Here is a 25,286-nt window from a genome sequence, read left to right as displayed (position 1 = left end):
TTGATTCAGGAAGGAGAGCGTTTTTGTAGCATACCAGCACACATCTCTTAGGACCCAGGGTAAGACCCAACAATGTCAGTTTCTGATGTGATTTGCATCACAGTTCTGGTAAGGATGGCGCTTGGTCCATTAGAGCGCTTACTATTTTTGATTTTACTCTGAATTTATGTCTTCTTTCTCTTGTTAATGAATGTCATCTCTACCTTTTGTTAGTTTAAACATTTGAATATTGTGGTGTCAGCTCTTCAATGTTTATCTTTTCTTCCTACAATCCTGTCTCAAGCACAGCAGGCCTCTAAGTCCATTTGCTTTAGTGTCTTTGGAGAGGTGAATTTTCTGAGCTCTGTTGATCACTCCTTCATTTGTAGACAAGTGCCCCAGGAGGGCTTGCCTGGTGCTTGAAGGACATTTCCTTCCTGTCCTGAATGGCTTTTCCTTTTTCCCAGGTGCACAGGAGGCTTCTTGGTTCGTCGATAATAAACCTGAAAACCGTTTGGAAGGTTGAAATTTAAGCTCTCACCTATGTTCACTTCCAGAGAAGAGCAATAAGCTTCCTTGTCTCATCAACTGCCAACCTCTTTGCCTTTCAGCACAGGTTTCCCTCCCATTTCCAGAGCAAACAGAAGCCCAGGCCTTTGGTGGCTGACAGGCTCAGGAGGCCGAGGAGGTTGCAGTGTCTGAGCTGCATTTCCATCCTCAGCGTCTGTGTCCACACAGATGTCCGGTTTGTGGCAGGAGGCTCCCAGTGGGTGCTGGTCGGCAGGTCACCCACAGCCCAAATTCCTGCCAAGCTGTGCCATCTCTGAGCACTGAACCCCAGGCCACCAGGTGTCTGTTCAACAGGCCAGGTGGCTAGAAAACTGCGTTGCTAGATGATGCTAAACTTCTCCATGTCTCACTTGGAGTCGGCCAATCTCCTCACCTTGCCAGTCTGCCCAAACAAGACTTTCTGGATGCCCTCTCCTTTGTTCTCTGGGGGAGATTGCATTGTCTTCGATGCTCGTCCCATTCATCCACACAAGCACCTCTGAGACCTGGTGGGATTCCAGTACTTTCGCTACCTCCCAAGAAAGAACAGCAGCTCTGCTCACACGGAGAGCTTGTTTGGTTGGGTAGAGCTGAAGACACTCATTTCAACAACCAATGAGTTGGCCCAGGAGGGAGAGGCTGGGTGGTGGTGGCGGTAGTGGGGTCCTCTTCCAGTTCTGCCAGGATCCTGAATGGCGAGGCTCAATGCAGGGGTTTCCTGCAGGGCACTGTCTGGACACTGTGTGTGTGGCTGGGAGCCCCCCCCCCCCCGCCACGGCCGCTCTGCCCACCCTCATTCACCACCAAGCTGTCTCTTGCCTGTCACAATGAGAGTTATTATGGGTCTCATCAGGGTATCTGTGTGAAAATTAACTAAAAGCGAAAGGCCTGAAATAGAAGGAAGATGCAGGAATTTGTCTGTCTTAGGTGAGAACTGATACCCGATTACCAGTTGCTAGGTAACTAACCCTGCTCCGCCAGAACACAGCTGCGATCACAAGAAGATGGGCTTTCACTCAAGTGGTTTCCCGTTTTCTCTAAGATCTCCTGGTGTGGCAAAGAGACACATGGGGAGCATGGGGCTGCCTTCCAGCAGGAGTCACTGCTCCCTGCCGCTCAGTGTGGTCTGAGGCAGGCGCGGTTTCCCTCCTGGCGATGATGCTTGTGAAGTGACACTGTTGAGCACCACATAAGGGGGATCACTGAAGGTCATGCTGAACACTGAGCCCCTTCTTCACCACACAGCCGGACTTTAACCCTTTGCGTTCATCATTCCAGTCTACCAACTGGTTTTTATTTATTTTTGCTCCTCTTTTAACTGATTTACAACAACCCAAGAGTGAATTCAGTGCATGTTGGTCTCTCTCTGGCACACGAGACCCTCGTGCTCATAGCCTTGTTACAAATGGCAGAGTCTCTCCTTTCCTGTGGCCAGGCAGTATTCCACTGGTGAGCGACCTCCCCTTCAGCAAACGTCAGCCGAGGTGGGCACTCTGGTTACAGAACCTGGCAGCCATGGGTTGATGCCTGATATCTGAGGGCGGGTTCTGCACTACTTCCACTGTTTTCCATCCTCCCGAGAGGGAACAATAACCCCCTTGCTAGAGAGAGCCAGCGTGGGCAGGTGAGCTGCAGTCCTGATTCGGGCCACAGAAGAGACAGCGGCCGCAGCTGATGTCTTCTTGGGTGCCAGTATGCTCTCAGCTTGCTTTGCAGACGTTCTGCTTTTTAACAGTTTGTCTTCACTGCCTGATCCCGTGGGAGGTTTTGTAGTAAATACACGAAGATCCCAATGCTGTTGTCTCCAGGTGTTCTGAACAACACTGGCCACTGTTCCCCAAACCCAGCATTGGCTCTATCTCTGGAGGATCTGGGTCTGGGCTGAGTGTGACCTCACAGACCTGATTTAATGTTCTTCCCATTGTCGAAGTCCCATCACCTGTTCCTGTGCAAGTCGGGAGGTCTGAACTGCTTGCTTTCTGGCTTCTGTTCCCTGCCCTCTCAGTTACAGTCCAGAGAGATGGGTGGCTTCACTCTGGCGGGGGACCCACTGTACTGTCATTGTTTTTCTCCAACCACCTGCTGGGTCAACACAAGACAACACTGAAGCTGTGATTTACTTTTTCTTTCACATGAAAAACAACTTTGGGGTTTAATAACTAGCTGTGGCTTGGTCACTTTCTGTTGTATTTGAATGATAAGTTATAATACTGTGGTTTTTTTTCCCTGTAAAAGCAGAGATAATGACTTAGGAAGGTGTGATGATGAGTCCATGGAAGGGACATCTAAATAAAACATCAAATGTCAGTGTTCTTAAGAAACAGAAAAACTTCACATCAGTTTCTAAATACATGTTATCAGCAAATTTAAAGAAAAAACTGAAGTTTCGGCAGAGCCTGGCAAGCCACCCGTGATGTATTCAATATGCCAAACACAGTAACAACAAAATTTTGGCAGAGCCTGGCAAGCCACCCGTGATGTATTCCATATGCCAAACACAGTAACAACAAAATCTCCAATGGAGACATTACTGGGCCCGCTCGAACAAATCGATGAACAACGGGAGGGCCTTTTTTAAAGTTAGAAAAAATCTGCATGTGAGCCTAAACTACTTTTAAAATGTCTCCTCTTTATTGAATGATCAAAGACTTATTTTTCTTCTGCATGAAATGCCACCTGTACTTTTTGGTTGAAAAGGAAATGACCAATTTCCTCTTCCACATCACCTCACAGACACATGTGTGGGCACAAGACCACATTGAGTGAAGGACAGCTTCGCCCACCTGCCCACGGGACTCCCTCCCGGTCCCTCACAGCTAGAAGACAGCAATTCTCTAGATCAGACGTTACAGGATAGTGCAACAATATTGGAGCCGAGACCATCTCACTCTACTGGTCTTCTCATTTCAGAACCAGCTAAGATCCCATGAAGGCCCAGGAACCTCCTGGCCCAAGAATGGACAGGGTTCCCTGGTCTTCCTTCCCATACTGCAGAGCGCCAGTGGACTGGCCGTCTGTAGACAGGGTGGGAGGATGGCTTAAACAAGAGACAGGTGAATGTGTTTTGTGTAGAACCCTAGCTGTGGTTGGGGGCCCACGCCGGTGCTGATGGAGGGAGCAGTCTTTCAGCCTGTACCTCTCTGCTGGCAGAAAATACCGAAGACTGACCAGAAGAGAACTTGGTTCTTTGGAGAGTATTTCCTAAGGAAATAAGTCCAAAGTGTTCAATTTTCACTGATTCTCTTTTGGACTCTCTGGGCATGTTAATAATGAAACCAATTAGTCCCACAGAAATAAATCCGTGCGACTCCCAGCTTCTTTGTGCTTATGGACTGGGAACAAGGCAATTAAGTAGCACATTTTCCATATAAATTTACCAGGATTTCTGAAGAGTTAAATAAGAAAATCTTCATGCTCATACATCAACAAAAAGCCAAACCTGGTATATTTTGGCCCACAGGACAAAACCCCAGGCCTGGAGGGAGAGTGAGGGTGAGAGATGGTCCAGATCTCCCAGGTCGGTAGGCATCAAGTGGATCAACCTGAGAGGATGGACCTTCCCCAGGGGTGGGAGAGTCAGTGTGGGATGAGGGGGTGTGGGGAGGGGGTTCCCAGGAGGAGGTGTCCCAGGGCCTGGTTCCTGGAGGCCAGTGGGAGAGTAAGTCTCAAAGTTATCCTCCCCTCCCTCTCTCATCTCTGCTCACCAGAGACCCATCCTGTCTTGTTTCCTGACTTGCAATAATGGAACCTGGACCCTCTGCTTCCAGGTGCTGTTTCTAGAATAAGACATTTATTTACATGCGGGGAACAATCATCTTATATTTGAGAAGACACACTATAATGCTTAAAGTGGAACCCTTCTTAGAGAAAGGCATGCAGTACACCATCCTGGACACTTCTATTTATTTAAATTTGGGGGCCTCTTAAGAGTCACTGGGGGCCACTCCGAGCCACTCTTGGTCACTCTTGGATGCACTTCAACAATAAGAAGTCAGATTAATAACCCTGTGCTATTTCTTTGGCCTAAGAGATATAATAATTCCAGAGTTAGATACGAAACTCCATGCAAAACTCTGAAAATGAGTAATGCTATGTGGTGATCCCCAACTCAAGAAAACATGCATAATTACCTGTTTTAAAACATTCCTCTACATTTTGCCTCCCTTTGTTGCCAATGGAATTGAAGGGAATTTTGACAAGTCATGCCCGGCAGTGCCGGGCCTCGCTGGTGCAGGACGAGGGCAACTGTCTCAGGGCCCTCCTCGGCCGGAGGGTCCCGAAGGACCTGGCTTCTCCTCACAGCAGCGGCCCACATGGCAGTGACAGGCCCTTCCCAGAAGGGACTCAGCAAGCCCCGTTTGCACCAGATGCTGTTTTCAGTGACAAATTCCACCCGTTTAGTCAACTGCATCTTGCACAAAGCAAACCTTCTTGAATACAGTGAAAGCACTATTTTTGAGCTGCGATCTCTCTTGGCTTCCTGAAAGGCTGTTTCTGGAAACCATGAGTGCGGCTCACTCCAGATGGAGGTTCTATCTGGGACAGTGACAAGCACAGGAGGGGGGGCATGTGGGAGTGGGGGCTCTTTAAGTGCCCACCTCCAAGCCCACAGGGGGTGCCCAGTGCCTGCAGACCTGCTTGCTCTCCTCCTGCTTGGCTTCTAAACTCAGTAGCACAAATGCTATCAGATCTGTATTGGTGACTCATGCACTCTTATTCAGGAAACCCATTCTGTTGACATGTTTGGTTTTTTCAACAAATCTTTGCATGACTTCACCTCTCTAGTTTATTCTACTGAGCCCTAAATATGCCTGAGGAAGATGAAGTTGGAGAAGCAGCAGAAGGGTAACAAAGAGAGTCCTCAGAGCCCCTCCGTCTAGGATCAACAAGTAGAGCCACGCTATTGTTCCTTGGAGCTTTCTTCTCATCAGGGCAGTATTACGTGAGAGGAAGCAAGAAACCTGCAGTGGCCCCTTCGAGAGATACCTGAGTCACCTCTACTCATAAGTCAGTCATTAATTTTCAGTAATTCAACAAGAATTTATTGAGTATCTACTATATACACCAAGCACAGCAACTTTAATTTTGAACATAAGGCAAAAGTAAGTGAATCACCTACACTAATACCATTATTAATGTTAAAAAAAGATTTCACCTGATAAGCAAAATGGTAGGCAAACAAAGCTTCAAACACAAAATGTAAATCAAACCTTGGGAATTAGCAACTAATGGCATAATTCTGAGACGGTAAGTGCACGGTTTCATGCAGAATTTGAAAGCCATGGAAGATTTCCTAATGAATGGTGAGGTGCAGTGCTTGAATGGGAAGACTTGGTAGTTCTCAGCTTACACCTATTTACACAGCTGAAGTAATAAAAATTCCTGAGGAACAGGCATAGAAAGTTTCTACTGTTTCAGTTATACTTGATATCATTAATACAAGAGTATTTTGAAATGATGTTGGCATGGCATTTTTTTCACACCCACATATCTATGCCCTACAATAAGTGCCAATATATGGAAGTAATAATAGCAATTTCTATTTTGTCTTGATAGCTAAGATATCAACAATAAGGAGGCATGCAGTGGGTCCTCCGGATGTGTCATCCACCATGAGAGTGCTAACTTCAGCATCATCAGAAGTGTTCAAGAAAGACCAATTTCACAGCAGTTAAAATTATGTGACATCTTTCTTTAAAAATGGGACACTCAAAGAAGACATACAGATAGCCAAAACTATGGAAAAAAATATGGAAAAAAATCACCATCTCCCTGCTCATCAGGGAAACACAAATCAAAACAACAATGAGAAATCAGCATATATTAGTGAGACTCACACACATCACAAAGAAGATGAACAACCACACCAGCCCTGACAGGGCGGTGGGGGAAAAAGGGACAGCATTCTCTGCCACTGGGAATGTCACCTGCCCTAGCCTTTTTGGGAAAACATATTTGGATACTACACAAAAAACTAGCATGAGCTCCCATATGAAGCAGCAATTCTGTTTCTTAGTGTCTACCCCAAGAAAAAAGAAAAATAAACCTAGAAAAGACGTTTGTGTCCTATGTTTATTGTAGTACTATCTACAGTAGTCAAAATCCGGAAACAACCCAAGTGTCCGAGAATAGATGCCCAGATACAGAAACTACGGCACCCATGCAAAACGGAATACTACTCAGCCATAAGAAAAGATGAAGCCATGCCATTTGCTGCTACATGGATGGATCTTGAGGGTATCATGCAGAATGATAGTTAGTCATAAGAAGAGGTAGTATCTCTCACATGTGGGATGTAAAGAAGCATAGCAGAGGTAAACAGATGCTCAAGGTCAGAGAAACTGAGAACTTGCCATTCATAGGACACTAGACTGGAGAGGGGAATGGGGGTATTAAGATCAAGGAGGCACTGGAACAATGGTAGAGAGAAGTGGACCCTGGGAAATCGGGAGCTGAGGGATTGTGCATGGAATCCTATCACTAGCAGTATCATTAAGCCACTTGATCACTTGATCACTTGACTTCCCGTTAATCGTCGATTTGCGCGAGCAGGCACCAGTAATGTCTCCATTTGTCCCTGTCGCGTGCTAGTGTAGCCCAATGGCATTTGTTCGCTCTAGGAACACGAAGAGCCTCAAACCGATCGTTCATGATCTTGACGAAGAAGTCTGACCATCTGGTAGGTGGGCGGCCACGCGGTCTTTTGACATCTCATGGAATCCAGTCAGTAACGGCTCTAGTCCAGCGGTCGTCTTTAAATCTCATTACGTGACCAGCCCATCTGATTTTTGACACCTTGGCAAACAAGACAGTGTCCCTGATTCTTGATCGTCGACGGATGTCGGAACTCCAGATTCTTTCTCTCATTTGAGTGAAACGTGATATTCCAAGCATAGCTCTTTCAATTCCTCTTTGGGAGACCCGAATAGCGTTCTCATCCTGTTTGTGTAGGGCCCAGGTCTCTAAGGCGTATGTTAATGCAGGAAGAACAGTGGAATCAAAGAGATGTGCCCGGAGCCGGAGGTTTTTCGTCCTCTTAGCTATTTCTTCGAAGCTCTTGAAGGCAACCCAACATTATTAAGCCATGGTGCTTAAAGTAAAATTTGAAAAAAACAAACAAAAAAAAACCCCAACAAACCAACGAAACAAATGAGGAGGGGACTAGGAACAGAGTTAAGGACTATGCAGCTGTGAGCTCAGAGTCAAGCAGGACCTAACTTATGCACTTCTACTTTCTCTCCCTGGGAATGTGGTGCTCACACCCTCATCACAGAGCATGCAGGCAAGGTGGGAAGTTTGGCAGTAAGGCCACAGCACCCCTTAGTCAGGGCTCTGAGTGAGGAATGTCATGGATGAGCTTTTCTGTTTCTGTTTCCTTAGAACTTTGAAGTGAGCAGCGAGGGTGCCTCTCAGCACTGCTATTCCCAGGCGCCTCTCGAGTAGCTTTTAATTAGTCTTTCCTTGGTGCAAACATGAGCTGTTACGATGAATTTGTCTACACAGAAGCAACAGAAGATCTCGCATCTGCAGACTAACAGTACTTTGCATATTTCTCGCAAATTTATGAGTAGTTTAACATTTTTTCCGTTTCAGTTTTTATTTGCTGATGGTTGTATTCGTGTCAGAGCGTTTTTGAATGACTGATAAACAACTGGAACATTCTCATTGCTTCTTCTGTACATTTCCCCCAATCCTGCCCCGTTCAAATCTTGATCCCTTGAATGAATCTGGTTGGAAAAAAATGTTAAAGTCACTGTTCAATTCCAGTCCAGTTGGGATAGTTGCTACATTAATTAGGAGATAAAAATGGAATTGCAATCTGTTTCTCTTAAAAGGGGCTGAACTAGTCCAAGAGCAGACCAAGGTAATTCATTTAATTACCTTGGTTTCCCTTTCAAGTACCAGCCAAGGTGTGTTTACGTACAGGAGACGGGGGCCCTGCCACGTTTTGTTGGCCTTGAAAGCAGGAGTATGGGCTCTTGGACAGTGCAGGACACGGGTTTTGAGATCCTTTGAAGTTGGCCCTCACCGAGCCTTCCTTATAGAACCTGACATTCAAGGCTTTCTTTTGACAACATGATTTTGCTGCTTCTCACTCTAGCCTGATAATATGCTGAGACAATGCATGAATAGAGCTGGATAGTACAGTGGGTAGAGCGTATGTCTAAACACAGCAGGGTCCATCCCCAGAACTCCAGATGATTCCCTGAGCACTGCTAGGAGCCATCCATGAATGCAGAGCCAGGAATATGCCCTGAGCTTTGCAGGGGTAGCCCCGCAACAAAACAAAACAAAAAAGAAAGAAGTTAGTTAAGTGCATGGACAGCACCTTGTGGCCATGGAGAATAACTTGGTATGTTGAGCAGGAAGAACCACACAATACCACTCTCCTTGGCACCTTGGCCATCCCCTGGCATTTTCAGCCACTCAGGGGTTCACACAGCCATTCTGCTATGTTTCTGGAACATAGCAGGATGTTCTCTAGGCCTTCATCTGGGGACGAGATGGTTGTGTCTGAACGCATCTCCAGTGCTAGCAACATTCCCTCACAGCAGTGTGGGGAGCGTCCTGTTGTAGATTTTATGATGAAATGAGGGCCAAGTTGCATTTTATTTGTGAGAATCAAAAGTGAACCTGAATGCCATGGGCAGGGCAGGATGGGGAAGCTGCGGTCTGGATGTTGAGGGAACCCTCAGTGCTCAAGCCTGGGGCAGGCATAGCTATGCCATGTAACAAAGCACTGTGTGAAGTGTGGAAGGAGGTGGGTGAGAGTGCAGAGGCCTCACTCACTTGCACCCTGTGTGCCACTCGAGCCAGCAATGCAAGACAAAGGCAATATCAGAGCCAAGACTGTGTTTGCCCATGGGTCAAGGAGTAACAGGGCCGGGCACCTGAGGGTCTGAGTTCCCAGTGGTGTTCATCCTTTGAAATTTTAGGGATTTTGCTTCCCACTTTCACAGTCTCCTAAATCATTTCATCTGGTGCCCTTTTGCTCTGGTTACCCTTCCCCCAATCTCTGCTCCTTAAATGGACCACGTGGTTATCTTATACCTTCTTGTCTTGATGAGAGACTGAATGAAAAATGGAAAGTGAGCAAAACGCAAACCAGCGGAAATGATACTTATTCTTACTTTATGTCTTTTGGAGTTGGATGAAAAAAAGACCAGGAGAGGCCAGGGAGATGATCTTGGGGTTAGGCCACGTGCCTAGTGGGCAGCCTAGTGGGTTCAATCCCTGTCGCTGCATGATCCACTGAGCACCAATGGGTGGTACCTGGTATCGTGGAAAAACTCTGCACCCTCCTCCACATCCCAGCTCGATCCCCAGAACCATACATCGTCCCTGAGCACAAAGTTGAGAGTGATCTGTGAGCACTTCTGGGTGTTGCCTCAAAAAAAATAATAAAGTAAGGTGTGTTCATTCTGTTCCCCTGAATAGATCACTGACTTCCTTTGGAAAGCTCGAATGGCAAGTGCTGAGGTCTGCAGCCTCAGTTTCCCAGTTCTGTCAGCAGAACGCCCACTCTAGGGTTTTTATTGCCTGAGCTGCCTTAGCTTTGGCTCCAGGCAAGGAGGGGGCTAGCTGGGTTGTAGCATGCTCCAGGGTCTGGAGCGGGCCACAAGCCTTCAACACCAGGACCAAACAGCCTGAGCTGGCAGTTTTCACAGCAGACCAGGTCACTGTCTGTCTCCCTCTGGAAAAAAGTCTGTGGTATTGGCTTATTTCAGAAAACCTGGAATGGTGATTTTCTCTCATGATTTAAGAGCTGCGTTTACATAATTTTGATGAAATTTTTATTTCCCGATTCTTTTGTTTCTAATCATTCCTTATCTTGGGCCTATGTCCACTCAGGACTTGCACTGTCCTGCCTGCAGACATTGGCCAAGGCATCTCTTACGGTGCTGCTCTCTGCTGGGACAGCCCAGCAAGAGGCAGTCCCACCCACCCCATGACCAAGTGCCATCATCCCTTCATCCTGCTCCACTTCTCAACTGAAGTAGCATCCCAGCAATCATGCCCACTGGGGCTCAGTGTGTCTGTCCACTCACATGCTCAGGGGAGGCCCCATGTGTCCCTCTCCATCTGACTGCTCCTCTTCTTGCTCTGAGTAAGGGACTGCTGCCTGACTAGGGGTATCTTCACAGTGAGCCTCCAGCCGGGGATGTAGGGAGACTGGCACACTGTTTCATAGCTTGGTGCTTTGCCAGTTTTAATTTTAACATTCTTTAGACACAAAATAATTCAAAGCAATTTTACTTTCATGCAATATTGCAGATGTCAAAGAAATTCATTCCAGATAGAATACAGCAGCATATTAATTGAGTTACATAGCTCAGATAATTGTATTTGATTTCAAAAATGTAAGAGTGGCTAATATTTGGAAACCTATTAAGTCACTTCATCATTTCCCATCAAAGATTGCAATTAAAAAGACATTTGATAGAATTTAACTTTGTTTCTGGTAGAAACTTTTAATTAACAAAGATGAATATTTTGTTAAGTTGGGAAAACATATTTCTAAGGTACATGGAATCATGCTGACATGGAAGATACTAGAAACACTTCCATAGATATTTCCAATGAATTTAGCATTGTTCTGGTAGAACGTTCATTTTAATTAGAAAAGGTAAAAAGAATGGTATAATAAGTGAAAAGGAGAAGATATGCTTAAAATTATTTACAGGAAGTATAATTTTCTACTTAGAAAACTTAGAAATACAGAATAATTTAACAAGAGAGCTGACTTTAAGACAGTAAGAGATTTTCTTTACATGAATAGGAAGTAATGTTCCATAATAATGCTATTTGGGGCTCTCTATGATAAACAACCAAAGACTGGTGCCTTTTTTTTTTTTTAGTGAAACACCATGAGATACCGTTGTAGACTTACAAATTTTTGTGCTTGGGTTTCGATTATACAATGATCAAATACATCCCTCCACCAGTGCCCATTTTCCACCACCATGGATCCCAGTATCCCTCCCACACCCATCCCCCCATCCCACCCTGCCTCTGTGGCAGGGCATTCCCTTTTGTTCTCTTTCTCCTTTTGGGTGTTGTGGTCTGCAAAAGAGGCATTGCATGGCAATCATGTTTAGTCCATAGTCTACTTTCAACATGCATCTCCCATCCTGGGAGGATCCTCCAAACACCCTTTATTTGGTGCTCCTTTCTCTATCTGAGTTGCCCTTTCCCCTAGAATGCCTGGCTGGCCTCTAAGACTGGTGCCTTTTCAACAATGAGCCTCAGGTTTTCAAGGTTGGATGCTTGTCCTGGGTCAGCTCCAGCACAGCTGGGTTGGATGAGGGTGACCCCGGGCTGCCCGTGACTGGCTCCTGGTTGGACCCTCAACGCAGGAAGGGCCATTGGTGTGATCTGCGGTCCCCTGACTGAGGGACCCTGTTCTGCTCAAGAGGCCTTCATGTTCATGGAGTTACATAGCTTAGATTATTCGAGTTCAGATATGTAAGAGTGGCTAATATTTGGAAACCTAGTAAGACACTTCATCATTTCCCATCAAAGATTGCAATTAAAAAGGCATTTTCACTTACCCCAGGACCACACATGGAATTGGAGGGGAGGGTGCAGGCTCAGTCTGTTGCCATGAAACCAGAATGTGTCTTTAATTGAGCCCAAATAGTAAATTTGCAACAAGCAGTGACACTATTAAATAAAGAGAACATGAAAACCAGCTAAAGAACAGCTTACAGAACCAGAATTTAAAAAAAAGCGTGTGGTGTTTTCCTGGGTAGGACACCTTAATACAAATATTGTAAAAATGCTGTCCCTCAATTACAAAACATATAATCATAGCCGATAAAAGCACCATTAGCTCTTTCATTTGTTTGTATTTTGGGGGAGCTTATTCCTGACTCTGAGCTCAGGGATCACTCCTAGTGGGTTGGGGAATCTATAGGGTCCAGGGGTTGAAACCAGGCCAACCATGTGCTACCCCCATCTGCTGTACTATCTCTTTAGCCCAAGATCTTTAAGAAAATAATGTTAATAGTGTAATACCAAAGCTCAGAAGGATGTTAAGTGTGAATATAAATAAAAATACTGAGAAGACTATTAGGGTCACAACTGTCATTAGTAGGGTCCCTCATATGCCTATCAGACTTGTGACACAGTTTCCCATGCCCCCTGCCTCTCAGACCCTATTTAAGCACCAATGATCTCTGTATAGCATTTACTGGAGTTGGTTCAGGTAAGGGTACAGGCTGACCAGCTAAGGTCCAAGTCTGTTAGGAAACCTGGGGCTGTGAGTTCTGGGAAAAGAATGCAGTCCAGTCATCTTCCTGGGGTGTTTCCTGTGTTGGTTTAACCCTACAACACCGGTCCAAGAATGAAGGCAAGTTTGGTTACACTCAGAGACCTGGAAAGAACAGAGTCCCTGAAGCTTTCACTGAGTCAATCACTATAGAAAACAACCCCAGGGACCCTGAGAGGCTGGAGTGAAGAACACTTCTTCTCAACACCCATGTACTTTTTGTTCCTTCTTCTGTCAGTTTGTGATCTTGTGATGGCCTTTGTTTTTTTAGGACTGGGGAGGGGGTGCTTGGGCCACCCTCATTAGTGCTCAGGCCTTATTCTTGGCCCTGTGCTCAGAAAAGACCCCTGGAGGGGCTTATGCTGTGCCAGAGATTGAATTGGATTGACCATATGCACGACCAGTGCCTTCCCTGTACTGTCTTTCCAGCCCAACCTTTCCTTTGGTACATTACATTGACATGTCCAGGTGGCCCAGGCTGATTCTCAGGAGATGAGCATTTTCCTTGCAGATGTAGGGCCCGAGGTTCAATTACCCCCCACAATGCGAAAACAAAACCAGAAAAATCTGAACACACAAAATCGTCTCCCTCCCCCAAATAGCATGGGAGCAACACCAAAAGAGTCAGAAACAATAAAAAAAAATAATCTATGTAGAAATAGTCTTAAATGTGAGGGAATACCTGTTTCAAAGAAGCGGGAAAACAGATTCAAACAGCCGTGCTGCTAAACTTCTGAGTGTTTGAATCGTGTGATGCTTAATTTCTGTCAGGGTCCTGGCCAGTCGACCCCGGCACACTGGAGTACGATCCCCCTGGTCACAGAACTTACTCCCTACAGGAGAGGGAGTGGGCAGGAGAGAAGCCTCTGCCCTGGCCTCCAAGTACCGCGGACTCTAGCTGCCTCAGAGAAAGAACCACGCAGAGCGGCGAAAGCTGGTGGTCAATCAGCAATCCGTTTATTAGCTCTCACACAGGGGTTTTTATACATACATTTCAGGGAACAATCCACAAATATCACATTTACCTCGTCAGGCTCAGTGCAGATATTAGTTAATGTTTACATCTCCCACTCTCAGGGCGGGGTGTATCAGCTCAGGCAAATGGTAACTGTCACGTCCCTCATCCTCAACCAGAGTGCCTTCATGTGTGGAGTGCTGGAGCAAGCCCCTGGGTCCCTGTAAACAGGGCTGGCTCTTGCTTTCAGGGGCAGGGGATTTGGTCAAAGTCTCAGGCTGGCTGTTGAGACCCTGCGCTGTTCTCTTCCGGGAGCTGGGTTTTATAGTCCCTGGGTCTTGGCCATTGATGGCAGAGTCTCCTGCCCCTATATCTGGCTGTCCTCACCGGGGCCCCTTGGAGGGAGTTTTCCTCCCCGCCCCGAGCAGAGCCCCGGCAGCTGAAGACCTCTGGAACCAGCCACAGCCATGCTTAAGACCACTTTCCACATGTTCGGATGAGCCTCACGCATGAAGGAACCGGCAGAGGAACCCAGGTGTTCAGGACCCGGGGCTGAGATCTCCAAGCCTGCTTGGATCAGGACTGGGCCTTCTCCACCCAGATCCCCCATCTTCCAGTAGCTAGGCGTTACACCCACCAACTGCCCCTGGTGCTGTGCCCATCAACGGTGCTCACAAAGTACCAGAAATAATAAGAAAAACAGAACAGAAGAACTCAGCTGCCTCAGTGAATGGGAAGTCCTCGACGACTGCAGAACTTTCCAGCGCTTGACAGTGCTTGTGAGGTTCGATGAACTCAGGAAATCACTGGAAGTGAGTTAACTAGAGGAAAGATTGACGGGGAAAGTGAAAGAACCCAGAGATGGAGGAACTGAAAATACAGCAGCAGGACTCAGCAGAAGGGAAGGAGAAAATTGAATCAGTGACCCCAGAGACAAGGCACAGCACAACATCAATACGATAAGAAAGGGGTAATAGAAAAGATATTTTTTAGATGAAAAGGGCCTAAGAGGTTATTTTTGACAATACCATTAAGAGGGGCAACCTCCACATTCTAGAATTTCCCAAAGGAGAGAAAAGGGAGGGTGGCTGGTAGAAGATATAATAGCCAAGAATATCCCAATCTGAGAGGGAAACTTGTCACTGACCCAGAAGATCAAAGATGTGTCAGCAAAATAACTGCAAACACAATAACACCAAGATATTCTATTGGTGTTATTCAAAATAGCATTCTATTCAAATAGAACATTCAAATGTTCAAATTTTGAACATTCTATTCAAAATAGGGCTGGAGTGATAGCACAGCGAGTAGTGAAGCAAATGCCCAACATGGCTGACCCGAGTTCGATTCTTCCGCCCCTCTCGGAGAGCCCGGCAAGCTACTGAGAGTATCTCACCCGCACGGCAGAGCCTGGCAAGCTACCCATGACGTATTCGACATGCCAAACACAGTAACAATTGTCACAACGGAGATGTTACTGGGCCCGCTGGAGCAAATTGATGAACAACGGGAGGACAGTCACAGTGACCGTGATTCAAAATAGCAGGCACCAAAGAGAGGCTTCTTCAAGTGGCAGGCGAGTGACAGTCTCCCACACAAAGATCACCGTAAGAGTCACATCATGTTTCTTACATGAAAATCTACAAATAAGAAGAGAATGCTAGCCTGTATTCAGGGTACTGAATGAGAAGAATCTCCAACAATAATCCGCTATGTAAATTATTGATAACAAGCAATACAAAATAAATTATTGAGGACCTGCTATGGGGGAAGGCTTAAAGGGAGGTTGGGAAACTTGGGGACAATGGGGAGGGAAGGTGTAATGATGGTAGGATTGGTATTGGAATATTGAGTGCCTAAAAATGGCAACAAATTCCTTCATGGCAAAGCTTGTGTCCCAAATATGCATTATCTCCCTAACTGAGACATGATCGTTAAGCCTTCCTTATTTATTCTCCAGAGTCATCATGTCAGACATGCAGAATCTCACAGAAGCATAACTATAAACTCCTAAGTTACATAGCTGCAAACCTTTGGTTGTTTTGCTCATTGTTTACGATAAATTAAAGGGGTATACCGGTCATCTGCCCTGTCAAACTTATTCCTCTTATTTGAACCAAAAATTGAAGTAATGCTTTAGTGGTTTGAAGTAGTGATGGCAGTATTAGAGAATGATTGTCAGTGCCTGAGTCAGCCCTGAGGTTTCCCCACGGCTGCTTTGGTGCTCTTGTGCACCCAGCAGGGCCCGTGGGAGGGGCACCCAGGCCCAGGGGCAGACCCGAGCGCACACGTCAGGCGGCTGGCCTGGGAGGGAGGGCCCACGTTTTGGAGGGAGTCACACAGGATGAGGGAAGTTGCTCTAGTTCTGGCTCTACTTCTGCCAAGCGTGTGAGTCTCCTGAGGTAAAGGCTGGAGGTGTTCCCAGGGGGCCTGCCTGGGCGCCGCCCACACTGCGCTTCAGACTCCCTGTTGCTCCAGGCTCGTGTCTGGATTGTGGAGATCTGGGGAAGTTACAGGTCCTTCGGCAGGGACTGGCTAAGCTGTGTCTTTCTGGAGAGGTAGCATTTCTCTGGGCTCCCAGAGGCTGCTGTCAGGCATGAGCAGCCCAGAGGAACCAGAACCAGAACCGGAACTGGAACCGTTGTCCCTCAGAGAAGACGTGCCAACTGGGGAGATCAGTTCGGGGCTGTGATTCAACCCACGATGTCTTGGAGAGGACAAGGGGAGGAAAGCTGACTTTACCAGGGACTGGGGGTGGGGAAGTCGGGGAAGAACAAGTTAGCTCAGAGGGAACCTTGGCACAAACTGCTCTTCATCACAGCCGTCATGTGGACATCTGCCACCGGGCTCTGTCCCTGCTGTTACCCTGGCACTGGCATCGAGTGCCTCCAGCCTCTCTAGGGCCTGTGTCAGGGACCCTCTGTTCCATGCTCTACTATGCAGCCATGCTTCAAGCATTATCGGGTTGGATTGGGGCTGAGCATCCTCCAGCTTGAGTGTATTAGTATGAGTGTGTGGCTGAGGGCCATGGTCTGCCTTGTTCTGTGTGGATGTCCAGCTTCCCAACACCATTTGCTGCAAAGACCCCTTCCTCTGTCCTGTGATCCTATAACTCAGTCGTAAGTTAGATGCCCACCTGTGCCACAGCTATCAAAGAGAGACATGGGCTCCTGACAACGAGAGCGTATTCCAGACCAACAGCCCCTTGATGGAAGAGCTGTGCCATTTGCACCATCTGGTGGCCTGTGTAGACAATGGAGGTCCGTGTGTGAGGTTTGGAGATGGAGAGCCATGTGTGAGGGTAGGACACTGACGGCCATGAGGACAGGACAGTGGGGGTCTGTGTGTGAGGGGTGTCCAGGGAGCTGCTGCTCAGCTGCTGAGGTCTCCTAGCACCTTCCTGCACCCCACCCCAGCCTCTTAAAAACAGGGTCCCTCCGTGTCCTACACTCCTGGCCCCTGCCCTTTAGGCCCTACCTCTGTAACTCAAAGCCACAGGCTTCAGCAGGCTCTCAGTACATTTCCTCTGGTCCACACTTCTCAATAGCAAATGACAGGGGCTGTTTCTGATGTGTCCCTTTGAGCAGACTCCAGCTCTCCTCTCTATGATGCTTATGCAAGAGAATACGTGGAGTTTTCTTAATTATAGTGTTTTGAACAAAACTAATGTTAAAACCAATTCCTCTTCAGTTTGCTATTCTAACGCAAAATAATTGCATTTTCTGTCAGGAGGAAGACAAATCATTCATTAAATAAGCTCAGGTCATGAGGAGTACATTAAAATAGTCAGGTGAGCACCCAGAAACAATGGTCATTCCTAAAATAGTCTCTGAGCTTTGATACCTGAGTTCTGAGTAGCTGTTTGATATGTCATTTCTTATTCAAAATAAAAATTAATATGATCAACATTAGGGTTGAGTTTCCCTCCCTGCCCTGACCAGGGCTCTGGCAGCCGAAGACCTCCAGAACCAGCCACCACCATGCTGAGACCACTTTCCACACGCATGAAGGTACCAGCAGAGGAACAAAGGCATGCGGGTCCCGGGGCTGAGATCTCCAAGACTGCTTGGATCGGGGCTGAGCATCCTCCACCCAGATCCTCCATATTCCAGTAGGCAGAGGTCACACCCACCAACTAGCCCCCTGGCGCCGTGTAATCCCATCAACGGCCAAGACCTAGAGACTATAAAACCCAACTCCCGGAAGCACGCGGCTGCAAATGCGGCCGTGCGACATCTTATTTCATTTTTACTTTGGACAAAATGGCAGGCTACCGAATATAACCTGCCCACACAGCAGAGTCTGGCAAACTCCCCGTGGTGTACCCAATATGCCAAATACCAGTAACATTGATGGGTCTCATTCTCCTAACCCTGAAAAAGAGCCTTTAATATGGCATTTTTAAAAAAATCTCAGGGCTAGGACAACGGAGACGTTACTGGGGCCTGCTCAAGGCAATTGACGAACAATAGGATGGTTGTGATTCGTGAACATTAGGAGAAAATGAGATTCAGAATTTCACTTAACAGCTCTGGAGAGATAGTGCAGTGGGTAGGGAACTAGCCTTGTGTGCTGCTGATCTGGGTTTGGTTTCCGGCGGTCCACATAGTCTCCTAAGCCCCACCAGGAGTGAGCCCTGAGCACTGCTGTGTGGCCAGAGGCTAAACAAACAAAACCCCAGAATGTTCAGCTAGCAGCTTTTCACTCCATACTGAGTTCCATCAATAAGAACATACACATATGATCTAATCTAAACTAACCATATAGTGCACGTAGGGAGTAAGTATTGTTCCCTCAAAACATAAGCTGAAATGAAAAATTTACATTAATAGTAGAAAAGATGAAAGTGAACTTTGTATCTGCATCAAGAGCAATCCTTTGAGGGCGATTGAGTGACCTTAGACAAGTCTGAGGGCATTGCCACCAGTAGCCGACATGAGACCCGGAGGGGTCCCTGACCTGGGCCAGCCGCTGCCTCTGAGGTGATGGTGATCTGGGTGTCTCTGCTGTGAGACTGTGCTCATTCTACTGTTGACATTCCTGTGGCAGAGACCAAGGGGGGAGCCAGCATCAGTCAACTGATGCCCATGATTGCCTGAGAAGAAGGAAAGGTGATATCAGTCTCAGTTCGCAGGAGAATCCTGAAGAAGTTGCTCACCCTTGGGGGGTCAGGCTGGGCATGGTGGGGACACCTCCGCTTTCACAGCTTGGAGCCTGCTCCCATGGGCCCCTGTTCTTCCACCTGCTGCTTGCTCCCAGCTCAGCAGAGATCCCCACCCCAAACACAAACACACTGGGGGATAACCCTTAGACACCACTTTCCTTAGGGTTTCATAGCACGTGGCCTATCATGGCAGGAGGAAATGGAGCATATACATGAAAAATAAGGTGAAATACAGCAAAATTTGCCCTTAACATATGATGGAAAAGAAATAGGTATAAAGTAATAAAGGAGCAAGTGATGCCAGAACAATAGACCAAACACCAGGGTCAGGCACAGGATGGACACATTCAGCACCCATGGACACCTGCATGTGGCTCTAGGCTTTCTTCCTGTGACCCCGAGTGCATTTGTTTTAAAAAGAAAATGCCGAGACTGTCATGAGATGACCCTCTGCCCTGCACCAGGTCCACTTCATCATCCTCCCTGCTTGGCCAGAGGTCACAGGACACCGGGCATTCTGATTGCTGCCTCCAAGAGAAGGTCCCGCTGGGGCAGTCTTGAGAGAACCCGCATCAAGAACAAGTCTCCAGAGAAACAGCTTGGCTCCCAGTGGCTTGCCAGATGAGCAAGATGCAGATGTCATGACTGATGGAGAACAAAAGCACTTAGGGGTAAGCCTGTGAGCCCAGCCCCCATCCATTATGTATGAGCGAAAATGCATCTGCAGGGGAGCAGAGGCACAGCGGGGCCCATGGAGGGGCATCTGAGTCGGAAACAAGTGCTGTTTCTCAGGTGCTAGATAGCAAAATCAATCTAAAGGAATTATTTATTTGGGTAGCCAGTTGTGACGGCCTTAAACATGCAGTTTCTTTGCTTAAAGTAACATTGAAAATTTATTTTTCACCTGACCATGTGTGGGGTGTGTCCTGGAAGGGGCCTGCTACCTGAACCCAGGTGGGCCTGGACGCCTGTGCCAGGTCGAAGGCTTACTAGGTCTCGGTTGGTTGAAGCACGCCCAGGGGGCCGCTGTTGGCTTCCGCCTGCTCAGGGGCTCTGAGCTGCTGGGTCCCACTGTGCGACTGAAGCCAGCTACAGTGGGTGAAGGGAGAGAGGAGGAGAGTGAACAGAAGGTCCCGATACTGGGGCCAGCCCCCCACCCCAAGTGTGCGGGAGATGACCCTGGACATGTCCCCGACCCTGTGTGCGCAGGAGAAGAGCCGGGCCGTGTCCTCACGTGTTGCCACAGGTGTGTGTTTCTAAGGCTGGCCTGAGCCATGACTGATCAATTTACACCAGCTCATTAGTCAGAAGAGACCACAGCAGGGCCTGGACCCCTGCAGGGTCCAGAACTTACTTGAAATGTCCAGAATGTGGGAAAATGCTTTAAAAAGTTCTTCCCTCAAATGTGGGGTGTGTCTCAGACACAGCTGGAGCCAAATGCGAAGGGCAGGGCCAGAGGTGCCAGCAGCCCCCAGGAAGGGGCTGGAAAGAGCTGGCCACATGCCCACTTCCACACTCAGCACACTCAGCGAAGCCACTGGTGGCTCAGACAACGTGGCCTAGAGATGCTTGCCTTGGACGTGCTTGAAGAGAACCCGGACTTCAGTGCTGAAGCATGTCTGCTAATGCCGGGCTGTGCTTTAGTCTGGAAGTAGGTCTCGTGCTTCTCAGCGAGGGGCCTGTGTACAACAGGTCATTCACGCTCCTGGCATTGTGCCTCACTTGAAAATAAACGCCGTCGGCAATCCTTTCTTTGCTTACAGTGAAGGACATGTTCTCGTCAACGGCATCTTTGTTCCCCCGCAAGCAGCGGCACACTGACTCCCGGGTCCCAGAGCACGTGGCGAGAAGCAAATCCAGACTCAATGCAGGCCTTTCAGGAAACACGGGCCCAAAGGCATTGTCCTGATGACTCACTCAGGGAGGAGCCTTGTATTTGGGGGCCCGTATCATGGGGAGAGGAAGGGCTGAGGGAGGGGGCCGGATCTGGGGCAGGGGCTCTCCTTTCCTTGGGGGGCTCTGTCTGCCAGAGGCGCCATGGCCCTGAAAGGTCAAGTGCGATGTCTTGGTCTGTGGTGGTCTGCTCTCTCCTAGGCCCGGGGCCGTGCCACAGGGCTGCTGGTGCACTTCTGAGACTCAGGGTCTGGGCACTCCCCTCTTCCACTCCATTCTCCCGCCTTCCCTCCGAGAGGAATGGTGCTCAGTTAGGAGACTGGGTCTTTATGCCAAACTCTCTCAACTGTCGGCACAGCTCAAGGTCATCTACTGAGAACCTTGAGGAAATGGGGAAAGTCTACAGGAAATCAACTGGGTCATTCACATTTGAGGGAAGAACTTTTTAAAGCATTGTCCCAGATGCTTTTTTGGTCAATTTGGTTTAAAGTCCACTTTCCAGGGCATGATTAGGTGCATAACTCAATTTCTTTCCTCTCTGTGCGGTACGGCTATGTCTTCATCCAGGTCCACTTCTTCGACCAGCTGCTGAGCACCTTTGTCTGCAGCTGAAGTGCCAAGCTCAGCCACCTTGCATGATCCAGGGCTAAGGTCACCATCCACACTGTCCATGCCCTCCAGAGGGCACCTGAGAGTCCAGCACTGAGTTTCACGGAGTCTTGGCCCGAGCATATTCTCCAGTACAGGTGTAACATAAGCACTTTGGATTTGATTCCACTCTGCTGTGGTGAACAGTGTGGGATGTGTCCCCTTGAGTCACATACCCCACCTCGATAATTTCTCTTCAGTGAGAGCAATCAAGGATTGGGATGAAGATGAAAATCATAGAAGAGTTTAGCACCTAGAGTATTTAATGCCTACACACCTACAGACACAGACACACAGACACACACACACACACACATGCACACACACTTTACCAGACCAACTAGGAAATATTGATGCTGTTGAATGAATCTGGGGTTTGTGGTGTGATGACTGAATTTTTTTATTTAAAAAAAATTGTGGGTAGGTTTCCTCAGGGATGCTTGTTGGTCCACAGTTACCCCCCACATTGTGGCACACTCAGCAAAGCCACTGGTGGCTCAGATAATGTGGCCTAGAGATGCTTGCCTTGGATGTGCTTGAAGAGAACCCAGACTTCAGAGCTGAAGCACGCCTGCTAACGCTGAGCCGTGCTTTGGTCTGGAAGCAGGTCTCGTGCTTCTCAGCAAGGGGCCTTTGTACAACAGGTCATTCAAATATTATGCCTGATATTTTGTATATCTGATGGTATTAGAGACCGCCAAAGCTACATCTGGTGGTGCATGGTTGTTGGGTTTTGGGGCCAGGGATCACACCTCAAGCAGCAGTCCAGGTACCCCGGCCTGTGAGCCCAACTCTCCCTGGTCCCTGATGATGGAATTTGCATGGACCAAACAACCTAGAAGCAAAATTCTTGGTGGTGATCCCTACACTCATACATTTGTGTGTATTTGGTTCCAGTGTCCAAATATCTCTCTGGAATGATTATGTCCTGACCTGTTATCACGGCCTTGCTGCATGAGAGGGAAGCTGTTCTGTTACTTGATAGTTTCTGTACTGGACTCTTCATTCATAGGATATTTATTGACTTTAAGGATTTTAAGGGAGTTTGGACAATTATTGCTTCCAATCCAGATAAACCCTGGCTCTCACTGGCTTGAGAAGGAAACCAGGTCTCCAAGGGCCAGAGAAACAGAACACCACCAATCAGAAATGCTTCTTGTCGGGATCTAAGTCAAACAGTGGAGCTGCCAAGATCCGGACACTAGAAATGAGGGAAATAGCCAAGGGAACTCCGAACCTGTCTTCATCAATTCTAGGAGGGAAATGAAAATAGCCATGAACTTTATTTTTTAAGAACAGTAATGATTGAACTGAAGATGGTATAGTGGGTAGTGTTGGATATCAACCCTAAGTGTGTAGGCTTCACCGGTGAATTGCCCCTTTCTCCCTCCCAGAGAAGCTTACCATGTCCTCCCTAACATCCCTAATTTGGTTAAAGTCTATCTTCATCCTTTCCTTTGTGTTGGATATTAACACTAAGTGCTTTAGGCTTCATCAGTGAATTGCCCCCTTTCTTCCTCCCAGAGAAGCTTAGCATACTCTTGTTAACATCCCTAATTTAGTTAAGGTTGATCTTTAACCTTTCCCTTGTATTTTACCTCTCATTGTCACAGTTCCCAAAGTCAGTCTTGATATCTTATAAGCCAAAACTTTCTAGTAATTCTGAACTTTGTATTTGTACTGCTTTGGATTTGAAGTGCTGTGTATTCGTATCTGCTTTTCTATTTCCCCTATAGCCTTTTTATATAAATATTACTATAGAGCAATGTTCTTTGGTTAAACACAGAAAGACCATTAATGCTATGCTCCTAATATTTGGAAGTTGATTGACTCTGAAATATATCTGCTTCTGGGCATAATTACTTGGTCATAATTATTTGACTCAGGTTTCAGTTGCTGTAGTTCCTAACACCCAAAATGGAGGTCCCACTGTGGGACTGGGATGGACCCAGGGCGAGTGGGAAAGCTACCCGGCATTGAAATGGGACATTCTATCAAGCATAAATGCATGGTCTTGATGCAAGCTGTTACAACTTAAGAGACAGGACCCCCATGGGGAAGGACAAGCTGAACTGGCCTGAGAACTCAGTATGGGATTTATGGTAAAAGCCTTGCTTGCTCTCAGCCCAGAGAGCCAAGTGTTGGGATCTTTGTCTCTTACCGTGTTTATCCAAACAACTGCAAGTATTGAAAACTTAGACAACTAGAGGGAAAGATAAAAGCAATATAGATGCCCCTGGGAGACAGAGTGTCTTCTTTAGTTGATCTATCTCCCCAAGAGAATTTCCTCTGCCAAATGTTTATCTATGTAAATGATCAAGCGCACCTATGTCCCTACCTCAACCCCCCTTTCAGATGATCCATAAGTATGCTAGCAACTTCTCATTAAACGGGCCATTTTCACCATCAGGCTATGGTCCCTGTCTCCCTGTCTCTCTGTCTTTGTTGGGGAGCCTTGGGGAGGTAATGAGGTGGGGAGGCAGCTCTGGGCCACTGGACACACACTCATGTCACAGCAACATTCCCCGAGATCTACTTTGCCAACTCACAGGTAGGGTGCTTGCCTTGCATGTGATTGACCTGGGTTCCATCCTTGGTCCCACATATGGTCCCATAAGCCCCATCAGGAGTGATCCCTCAACATAGCCAAGAATAATCCCTGAACACCTCTGAGTGTTGCCCAAGTTTCCCCAAACAAATAAGTAATGATAAAATACCAATTCACAATGACTTGAGTTAGAAGTCTCTCAATATAATGCTATACAAACCAGAGACATTTCTATTGGGGGGGGTAGGTTTCTCGGGCCACTCCCAACAGTGCTCAGGGTTTACTCCTGGATCTGTGCTCAGGGATCACTCCTTGCAGTGCTCGGAAGACCAAATGTGGTGCCTGGGATTAAATCTGGGTCAGCTGAGTGAAAGACAACCACCTTATCCTGGTACTATCTATCTGCCCTCCAAATTTTTACTTTAATGAACTAATTCTCCATAACATGAAATCAAAGTGAAACAAACAAAAACAGGATTATTATAAAGGACACGTATGTTACAATGAATTGAAATACAAATCAACTGCAATCCCAACGGAAAAGGAGCGATGAATAAAAACTGAAACTAAATTTAGTTTAACACCTGAAATATATACATAAAATTCATTGCAAAGAATTTGTATATGGTCCTTAAAAACACAGAGTTGCAAATTAAATCAAACCCATCTGCTTCCTTTCCCAAGAGGCAAGGAGGAGACGGCACAAGCTCTCCGGCTGAGGGGAAACGGACAGTGTCATGCTTGCTGGCAGCTCTAGACACTGTTCAGCTCTGTGAAGACCGTCACGTGTCAGAGAGGACTGCCCTGCTCGTGCAACGCCAGAACGTTTTCCCTTTTTTGGGTGACTGGGGAGTGGCTTTGCTGTAGCAACCGGAAAACCTGCTAGACAAATTCTAAAAGAGCTGTAGCACTTGTGCCAGTGCTCTGGCTTGTTTTCTGTCCCTCTGGGAAGGGATGTCCTGTACCATTCACTGGAGCTACAGATGCCTCAAACACAGCTGAGCACCACAGCCTAATAAACACACAGCCGCACACCACGGCACCACATTTGCACATCGCTGAGCACAAGCACAGCTGAACCCTGTGTCACGGCACAAACATACAGCTAAATAGCACAGCACCAGACAGGCACACAGCTGAACAGCATGGTGCCATATTTATACCTTGTATACAACTGAACACCACATTGCCACATAAACACAACTGAACACGACGGCACTATGTACATGCACAGAGGAACACTGCAGGGTCATAGAAACAAACACACACTGAACACCAC

The 25,286-nt window shown here is 47.3% G+C and overlaps 1 non-coding gene across 1 annotated transcript; it reads right to left on the bottom strand.

Moving 5' to 3' along the window:
• Positions 1-24,858: 24,858 nt before the first annotated feature.
• Positions 24,859-24,920, bottom strand: LOC130023877 (U7 small nuclear RNA). Its single transcript, XR_008792535.1, has one exon. It is a non-coding gene; the product is annotated as a U7 small nuclear RNA (small nuclear RNA).
• Positions 24,921-25,286: the final 366 nt, after the last annotated feature.

The sequence above is a fragment of the Sorex fumeus genome, unplaced genomic scaffold (assembly GCF_029834395.1).
Source record: "Sorex fumeus unplaced genomic scaffold, SorFum_2.1 ptg000024l, whole genome shotgun sequence".
NCBI lineage: Eukaryota > Metazoa > Chordata > Mammalia > Eulipotyphla > Soricidae > Sorex > Sorex fumeus.
The sequence above is the reverse complement of the archived record's forward strand: the minus strand, read 5'-3'. Positions and strand labels throughout refer to the sequence as shown.